The 10,072-nt window shown below is 35.9% G+C and overlaps 2 non-coding genes across 2 annotated transcripts; both read right to left on the minus strand.

Moving 5' to 3' along the window:
- Positions 1 to 5,670: 5,670 nt before the first annotated feature.
- Positions 5,671 to 5,741, minus strand: TRNAG-GCC (transfer RNA glycine (anticodon GCC)). The gene has a single exon. It is a non-coding gene; the product is annotated as a tRNA-Gly (tRNA).
- An 81-nt stretch (positions 5,742 to 5,822) lies between these two features.
- On the minus strand, positions 5,823 to 5,895 carry TRNAA-UGC (transfer RNA alanine (anticodon UGC)). The gene has a single exon. It is a non-coding gene; the product is annotated as a tRNA-Ala (tRNA).
- Between the last annotated feature and the right edge of the window lie 4,177 nt (positions 5,896 to 10,072).

The following is a 10,072-nucleotide window of genomic DNA, read 5'->3' on the forward strand; positions in this document are numbered from 1 at the left end:
AGGAATGGGACCCACAATGTAGTGTGCAATGTATCAAGATTGTTTTCTATCTGGGATGCAAGTCTATGGACAAGATATAGTTAGCTATTGTGGATGAGTTGATCACCATTGTTTCTGCGATGCATTTATGAGCTAGTCACTACCATCTTTGTGATGCATCTATATGAGTCAATCACTATTATCCTTGTGATGAAGGTATTAGCTAGTCACTATTATTTTTGTAATGCATGTATGATCTAGCCACTATTGTCTATGTGATGTATGTTAGAGCTACTCATTATGTATGTGATGTACATTGGAGCTACTCACCATGTATTTATTGTATGCTAGAGCTAGTCAAATTGTGTACCTTGTGTACTTGTGATGTGTATGAGATAGTTCCTTGTGTGTATATAACATATGCTTGAGACAATCACAAGGTGTGTGGGATGTGATATGACCGTTGTGTATATGTGTACACTGAACATTAATGATTGGTAATGTTGAGTATGAAACCAACACTTGATGACAACAATTATCTTTTCATCATTAAGGGACTAAGTTAATAGATTTAGTTAATTAATAATCAGAGTTTAAAAAGAGATCAGAGATCTCATACAAGAGGATAGAATAAACTCCCTCTAACATTGAATGTGAATTGCAAAGCCTCTAAATTCCCACAAGAAGATACATAGGCAAGGTCATCATGAATAAATTCCCAAGGCTTAGGTATGTGTATAGTGATGACCCTAATTACGATAACTTAACACTATCAAGTGCAAGCATATACAAGTTGATGCTAAGTTATCACCACCATGATGAATGAAGAAATTTTTAAATCAACACTCTAAGCTAGATTTTAAAAAATTAGTCAATTAAGTTGATAATTGATGTTAAAAAGAAAATTGTAGTGTCTAAGAGATGGATCTTACGAAAACCCTAAAAAATATCATGAACCAAACAAAAGTTTGTTACAAATAGTGGAAAAAAATTTACCATGTGAAAAAACTCAAAAAGTAAAGAGATTTGCATTAACTAGCAAAAAATCGATTCATCTCCTCAATAAGGTAAAAACCAACCTTACTTATTGGTTCATCTTCAAACTCTAGGAATAGAATTCCTGGAAATATGCTTGTGTCAAAAGACACATGTTTTGCACATGAAAATCTCACAATGTGACTTGAATATTGATAGAGGGGACTAATGTGCATGAAAATCTTGCCACATGAGTTGCATGTCAATGTACGGAACTGCAAAAAAATGAAATGTCACATGTAAATAGTGAGAAAGCAATTAAAAGAACAATATATGAAAATATTGCATAGCTCGTCTATGTTGCTTTCCATAAAGAAAGATTGTTGAAAGAATCTTTCTTCCATCAACCTCCACATTGACATCCTTCTTTACTACGCATGTTTCCTCCATGGATGCTAAGTGTTAGAGCCAATGGTAGTGGAGAAGGAAATAGTGTAGGGGTGATCGAGGCCATTGTTGAAAGAATCTTTCTTCCATCAATCTCCACATTGACTTACTTCTTGACTAGACATGTTTACTCTATGGATGCTAAGTGTTAGAGCCTATGGTAGTGGAGAAGGAAATAGTGTAGGGGTGATCGCGACCATTGTTGAAAGAATCTTTCTTCCATCAATCTCCACATTGACTTACTTATTGGCTAGACATGTTTACTCCATGGATGCTAAGCGTTAGAGCCTATGGTAGTGGAGAAGGAAATAGGTAAAATGAAACTATGTTTAGGGTTGAAGTCTAAGAAATGGGCATTAGGTTTAGGTTTAATTTTATGTTTAGTGAGAACATGTTTAAGTTTAAGGTTAGGGTTGTTATTTAAGAAATATGATAGATCACCAAGGTGGTAAGGAGATCACTAACTACTATTCCCAGTATAATATGGGTTAATCTATTAATTTTGAGTTAAGTTTGATTAAAAATAAGATGTTGTAATAATCGGTTTAGGATATTTTAGCAATAATATTACGTTAAAATATTTAGTTAATAATATTTTATTTTATTTTAAAATTTTGTGTTTATATGAATTAAAGTTTAGATATTTTAAAAATAATGATATGATAGATTTTAATATTTTTTATATTATTTTGGAGAGAAAATATTCAATCATTAGCACAAATTAATTTGAAGATGGAGTGTGACATTTGACTATCATAAGTTGAGTGTTAAAAATAATGTTTTGTCAACGCACGATGATCCCATAGTTTGTATTCTTGCAGTTCTTTACCCACAATAACTCCATCTTTGCTTTCACCCACAATAAGTTTGTCCATAATAAACTTGAGTTGATTGTGCATGTTTGCTGCTCTTTACCTTTCGTATATGCTCATTGCCCAATTACTTATATTTCTCTTGATTCGCAGTACCATGGAAGACAGTTGCAACCTCTATGTAAATGCCAATCGAGAAGAGAAGAAATAGGAATATTAAAATCTTAAAATGAATGCAACGACTCTCACACTAAAACTCTTCATATACCTTGGGCTTTGATACAATCAAGGTAAATACATGGGCTGTAGGTGATGAGATCTCTTATTTCCAATCGTATTGCTTATGAAAGCCCGCCAGAATTCATTTTAGATACAAACACTGAAATATACATTCTGGAAGATCAAACAAATGAAGAAGGTAGCAAGTACAAAAAAACAAGATTATATCAACTTAGAACAGAATAGAAACTTACAGTTCCATTTGGAAGCATTTTACTTATGGTGCAATAGCAACAATACAACTAGATCCAAGACATACTTCAGGTAGCTCACTCCAGGCTAGTCATTCTTTCTAGTTCCTACTGACTGGGAATAATCTTAAGTAACTTCATTTTGTCAATCCATGATAGAAAAGAAGATTCTGTGTTACGAAACCCAAAGAAACCATACTTCTTACTTTTGTTCGTGCTAGTGACACACTCAAATGAGGCATTCAGTATAAGAACTGCAAACCACCAATTTCAAATTTCCTCAATTTTCGTGCGGCATAAATTATTTTATTTCACAATTACTTCAGTCAGGCTAAATCCTTCAGCTTCATATGGTATCATTTCCAGCTCAAATTTCAACATAGTTTTTTCCATTTAAACACATCTCCATTAAAGCAATTGAAGCCCTGGTGCTTAGCGTTAGGTTCCATAGCAACCCATATTTCTTGCTCTACAATCAATTCAGCATCAGCTACATCCATAAATTGTTCCCAAATGATTATATTGCCTGGGTATCAGAAAGAAAGCCCCTCATATTTGCAAATGGAAGCATAGACACAGAGAGTACCAATCATGTTCATTAAGCTCCAAGGAGAGAAGCCAAATATGACTGTAGGGCGGTGAATGGACCAAGTTAGTCCCTTTTTCTCGTTGGCAGCATCAAATAGTATATCTTAAAGCGTGTAGTAGAAATCAGGCCCAGGTAGCCTAGGAGACTCTTCATGAAGGGGTGGCTCATGGGGCTGAATATTTCGATTTTTGGTCAGATTATCAAATGGACCATACTAGTGTTTCACACCAATCTGCAGATAGATGTGCTCAATTCAGCGTAGCTTTGAGCTTGATTAATCCTAATAATTTAATAAGCGTAGCGTAGCTTAGTGCTGAAGTCCAGAGCCACTATACCCAAATCAGAGTAGTTCAACCACAAAAACAGAGCAGTTAAAAAATTCTTAAATCTAATTAATAAAAACGCCCAAACCATGTTGTTAGTCTCAGAGCTTTCTAAATCCCCAAAATAGCTAATAGTTCATGGTCAGTTCCCTTGATCCCCAACCAAAACAGAGCAAATGACAAACTGCTATTTTTTGAAAAGCCAAAACCAAAAAAAATGGAAGAGTGAACAACAAAGGTGGAACATAGAAGGCATCTTCATTAAAGGTGCTGCACATTAATTTAGTATCCATTTTCTGTTGTTTATTTTGTAACATAGCTCGAAAAAAAAAAATGAGCTAAAATAATATAGGGCTGGGCACTTTTCTCTTTTGATAGCGCACCGCACCTTAGCCTTTTTCAAGGCTTAGTTATATGACGGAAAAGGTTCTTTACTAAGCCGACTTTTTAATGGAAAATAAAATTTGTTATTGGTGCCAAAAGGTGCCTTATCGACCCAATAAGGCACCAACCTCCTATAAATACAGCGCACCTAATGTCATTTGAAACACACTCCAACCACAAGGCGAAAATACCTCTGCAATACTAGTCTGAATACTGCCCTCTGCTACTTGCGAATTATTATTGATTATTAGTGTGAATACTATCAGATGCTTGGTGTGAAAAAGATCAGAAGATTGGTGCAAAATATCGTGCAACCTATATCAGATGCCTGATGCGAAAATGGCAGATCCAGAGCGAATCCTTTGGTGCATGCTTCAGTCAAGAAAGCGAATTAAAAGGAGGACAGACCTGGTGCAGATCTGAGCAAGGCTGATTCAATCAGACTTACATGCATTTCCAGATTGATGACTGGTGCGAATACATGTCAGACTAATGCAAACCTATAAAAGACTCATTGATGTTGAAAGGCATGAATCAAAATGGGCTGCAAGCACGAAACCCTTCATCCTTGACGAATCAAATGCTTCAGATTGCTGGCTGATCTAGGCAAGTTGGTGTACAGACCTAGACATCATCATCAAGCTCTAAAAGCTAAGTTTTGTACAGTTACAATTTGGATACAATACATAATCAGATCTGATGATCGTTCTTGCTGGGTTTTTCTTCCAGATGTGGAGGTTTTCCCAGGGTAATTCGTGTTGAGTCTTCTTGTGCATTTACTTTATTGATTTCTTGGTTTAAGTCATCAAATCTAATAATCTGATTTAACAAAATCAACACCTTAATTCTGTTTTCTGTTTTACTGTTAATCTGAGATATTAAAATTCAACATTTTCCACAAGGGATTACAATTAAACAGTTGGGTTCCAAGGCAGAAACAGATGAACCAGTGAGGTTCATGGATACTTTTCTGCACTCAATTATCTTACAGTTTAACTCTCAATCTGTCCTACATAAAGCAATATTATAAAACATATGGACAACTAAAATACTTACTGCTCTATGACCAAGAGAGCCTGTCCACCGTAAAACAATCCAAATGCTAACCTGTTATAACACACATTAGATAAGAATATTTAAACTGGAAAACATAATACATACTGAGCAGAACATATATCCATAAAAAATGGGATTTCAAGCAACAAGACTATATGTTCACGACAGTCACTAGACTGAGAACAACTTTGGCACAACTTACCCATACATTGCAAATAAATTAAGTTTTAAATTTAGTGAAATTGACATGTTGATTCATTCCTGCTCACTGGGAGAAAATGGTTTAGGAATTGTGATAATATACTATAAAGGGTTGAGTTGATGTTGAGTGTTGGTAAAGGAAGGCTGAGAGAGTCTTGAAAGGAGAGGAGGGTTTGCTTCAAATAGTTAAGTATGTGGATGGTTGAGTTTGGTGGCAGGATTTTAAAATCGATTTCGAAAAGAAATTAGGGTTTCTATCAAATAATGAGTAAAAGAGGAGGAGCGTAGTAATAACAGATCTGCAAATATGAGCGGCGTAAAGCTTGGTTAAATGCTGTTTTTTGTGGTACTAGAATTAGATTTAAACACTACAATATATTTGAAACACATTAGATTAAAACAGCACAGTATATTTGAAAAATCCAAAATGCTAATGCACCAGCCGGGAATCGAACCCGGGTCTGTACCGTGGCAGGGTACTATTCTACCACTAGACCACTGGTGCGGAGATAGAGCGACTTTGGAGAGATGAATCGGGCAGATTTCTGAAAACAAAGGACAGATAAACAGAAAAATAAAATGCAAATGGATATGCGGGGTATCGAACCCCGTACCTCTCGCATGCAAAGCGAGCGCTCTACCATGTGAGCTACATCCCCGAACTGCACAGAGGTTTTCTTTTTCCGGGATAATTGGACATGAAAGGATGCGCAGCGTTGTGGGCATCGGTATGCAGGGTTTATGGAAACCTAATTTATCGTCGTTAGCAACAAAATGGGAAAAATGGGGCATGTTCTTCACAATGGCCTCTATAGCTTAGTGGTAAAGCAAGGGAGTGTGAGGGTTGCTTGTTTGCTTGGTTAGCAGCTATGCTGAGTTAAGGTTTTTAATTTTGTTGGTGTAGGTACTTTAATTTTGTTGAGGTTTTTAATTTTGTTGGTGTAGGTTTTTTTGGGTTACATTTGTGTAGTACGGTCAATTAGGAGGCCATTTAGTAAATGATGTAGGTCATTTAGATTTCAATGAAAAAATGAGAACAACCTAGAGAATCAGGAGTGGGATTTGTCAGACGGATTGGAGCTTAGGTGGCTCAATGTAGGCCTTTTAAAGGTGTCCTGACACCACTGTTGTTAGCATGAAGGGACGGATTGGAGGCAGTTTATGCATACATAGTTGAATGAGCTTTCACCTAGAGGAATGTGAGAATGTGAATATCATGACTAAATTGATCGAGCAAGATGTTCTTTGACAATATGATGGCACATAGAGTATAAGGCCATCTGTGGTTATAAATCAATGGATTAAGGGGGAAGGAGAAAGCAAGGCAAGTATAGTTGGTAGAATGAAGTTTGGAGTGAAGTGTGAGTGGTGGGATGCAGATATTAATGACTAAATCAGGAGATTGTTCTTGATTGAGGAGGACTATTTGCTCCTGGCAGTGAAGAAAGTTATTGGAGAGGAGTCAACATCCAACAATCATCACCATGATGGGGACATTGTGGAGACCTTTTTAACCAAGGTAGTGCAACCCATAGGGTTAAATTATAAAGCGACCAGATTCATAAACAAGATAATCAATGTCTTGATCAAGGAAAAGGTGATTGTTGTTGCTAACAAGATTACTGCAAACCCAAAAAATGGATGTATTGTTGGGGTGTTTGATGCAAAAGCAGTTGCAAGGAAGATGAAGGTGAACAAAGCTCTAACTCTATTAAGAGATGGTTTGTCCGATTTTGATATGAAATCTTTTGACAATTATGTAGGTTTGTATGGAGATCTATTTTATGCCTCTTAGCTTGATAAAGGAAAGTAAAGGGTCTTTAATAGTCCACGATGCCAACAATCTATATATGGGTCTACAGATGGGTTAAAGCAATATGGGATTACCTCATACTCGTTGTGGGAGGTACCTAACTGCACTAGAAATGAGGTGTACATACCTTACCCCATTGTGGGATTTGAACTAGTGACCTCTTTTAAGAGCACAATTTCTTCACCACTAGGCCAACTGATAGAATGAATGTATTGGCTAAAGGAATCATCACCTTAGCTCGTTGAATGTACTAAGTTTTTTTCAATTAATATATGGGATCTACTGCCTATGGTAGAATGAATATATATATATATATATATATATATATATATATATATATATATATGGCTATTAATAAATAGAATTTTCTATAGAAAAAACAATACTTGTAAACATTAGCAATATGACATAATTAACATATATTTTATATAATATAATTTACCATAAAAACTACACATATTTTAACTATACATTATCTTATTTAAATTAATTATAGTTGTATACACCTAAAAATGGTCTGAAGATAGTTAATTAAATATGCAATTATTTGATTAATTCTCCTTCCCAATTAATTGAATTCACAAGCAATTTATTTAATTTCTCTATTCATCTACTAGTAAATAAATCTAAATGATTTATTTATATAGTTCATCTCATATCCCCCTTTGATTAATTAATTCTCAATTAATTAATGTCTTCCCATACTAATCAATTCTCCTAATCCCTAATTAAGATTAACAAACTCAAGTTTGTTGAGATTAATTACCATTTTCCAATTATTTGAATTTCTAAATTCAAATGAGCACATGGCTCCTAACTTTAACCACCCAACCTAACCATCCCCTAACTTAACCCATTCAACCTAATCTTGGGTCTAACCTCCTTATCCTAACCTCTCATGGTGTGGATATTCTCTCCTTGGGACACATGGCACTTTTGCCACATGTCTCCTCCCTTGGACACTTGCCCTCTCATGAGCAAGGCTCCTTGACACTTGTCACCACAGAGATGACAAGTGTCCCTTCCTCCAACCTCTTCTCCAACTTCCTCAATCCTGGCCCTTGATATCTTCAGATCAAATCTGGACCGTTGATTCCTGCCACCTCAGCTTTGCCCTTGGAATTCTTATAAATACCCCTCATTTTGGAGCAATATGGATCCCATCTCATATCAATTTAGGCATTGTTACTATAGGCAATTTGCATTTCAATTATCTAGTAATTAGCTTTTGGATTTATCATAGCATGTTAATCTGGTTTCTTAAATCATGCATTTCATATCATCTCCATAGTCAATCATGATCAATTAGCTACTCAACTCTTGAGTTGTCACTTTGGAGGTCATTGCTCCGCTGAGAGCCCATCAATCCAACACCTTCAAGGTCCTTAAGAATAGAGGAAAATGAGACATTTCGAGGAAGGCTTATGGTTTGCATCTTTGATTTAGTTTTTTCAATTAAGCTTTTCAATTATGTTTTTATTGTCTCATTATATGTGTATGTCTATCTTATACCACATTTTTAGCATCACATTAATTGGCGCCCACTGTGGGGCCTAGCCCCTTTGATCTTTAACAAGTTTGCTTGCAGGAAATTTCATTGATAGGTTGATTAGCTCTTTCGGAGTGCAGATTCGCTCTCTTGGGCTCCCGAATCACTTTGTTGGCATCTTTTGTGGCGTTCCGACACCTCAAATGACATTTATGGGAGATTCCTCAACTTTGTTTTTATGTTTTTTTGTAATTTAGCGCTTTCAGTCTGTACTTTAGCATTTTTGGCAAATTTGTCAGCGTTTTCAGTCTATTTAACAGCGTTTCTGGTTTGCAGAACAGCGTTTCTAGTGTGCAGAGCAGCGTTCTTGGCACATATGATGGTGTTCTTGGTCAATTTGATGGCGTTTTCAGTTTTTTATTAATTTTGCAAATATTGTATGTTGCATTCCTCATTTCTGCTTCTGGACTGTCCTTTTCCCAAACCTAATTTGCAGATTGTTGGTTTTGCAAGTACTTATTTCGCTGTGAAAGATCGGAGTTATAAACTATTTCACCGCCAAAGAATACAATATAAACTACTAACTTTGTTTGCAGCCGTGGGATTTTGCACTTATATTTGTTAAATTAGGCACATAGACTAATTACAATGGAAATGAACAAACATGTCTTATGTGTCTTGATGATAGGCGAGTATGCTCTCACCTTTCTTAGGTAATCAGAAAGCTAGACTCATCCTTTGTTTTAAATAGTGCATATCTTTAGTGGGCCTGTCACAGTGGGAAAAAGTAATCACCCTGTGAGAACGACCCAAGTGAGTACAACTGGACCTAAGCATTCCAACTCACTACAGCTTGTTTCAGTACCTTGTTGGGCTATAGGCCTCAATCATGCTTCCGTGACTTCAAGGGGTAATTTCAAATGGAATTCCTGACTAAGAACTATAAAAATATAAGCTACCTGATTCACCTCTGAAAGGGTGATAATCTTTGTGCAAGAGAGATAGTAACTCTCCCAAGACACTTGCCATATCATGCCCCCATTAGCGTTTGGAGTCGGATAATATGGCATTGAGAATCCATTGCGTGAGACTCAGCAGTTGTATTCTGATTAGCTATTGGGTGTGTACCTAAGTCAACAAACAAAGGTTTTCATTCTCAGCCAATCTCCTTAAGATAGACTGATTGATGTGTTTTTAATTGTTAAAAACCTTTGAAACAAAAATATAAACTGATTTATGTGTTTGTAAGTCAAGTCAAGATATCATCCATTAAAATACAACAAGCAATGAAAACTCAAACTTCAAACTGTCAAATTCACAAGTTTTGCAACAGATTAGGTCTTTCAGTCCAAACAGACGCATCTACAATCCAAACACTCACACAAACAATCCAAATGCTCTCACATACGGTTCAAACAGTCGCATTTACAGTCCAAACATTAGCATTTTCAATCCAAATAGTTGCTCTTTCAGTCCAAACATTAGCTTTCACAATTCAAACATTAGCTCTTTCAGTCCAAATGGTCGCACCTTC

Source organism: Cryptomeria japonica, chromosome 6 (assembly GCF_030272615.1).
Source record: "Cryptomeria japonica chromosome 6, Sugi_1.0, whole genome shotgun sequence".
Classification (NCBI taxonomy): domain Eukaryota; kingdom Viridiplantae; phylum Streptophyta; class Pinopsida; order Cupressales; family Cupressaceae; genus Cryptomeria; species Cryptomeria japonica.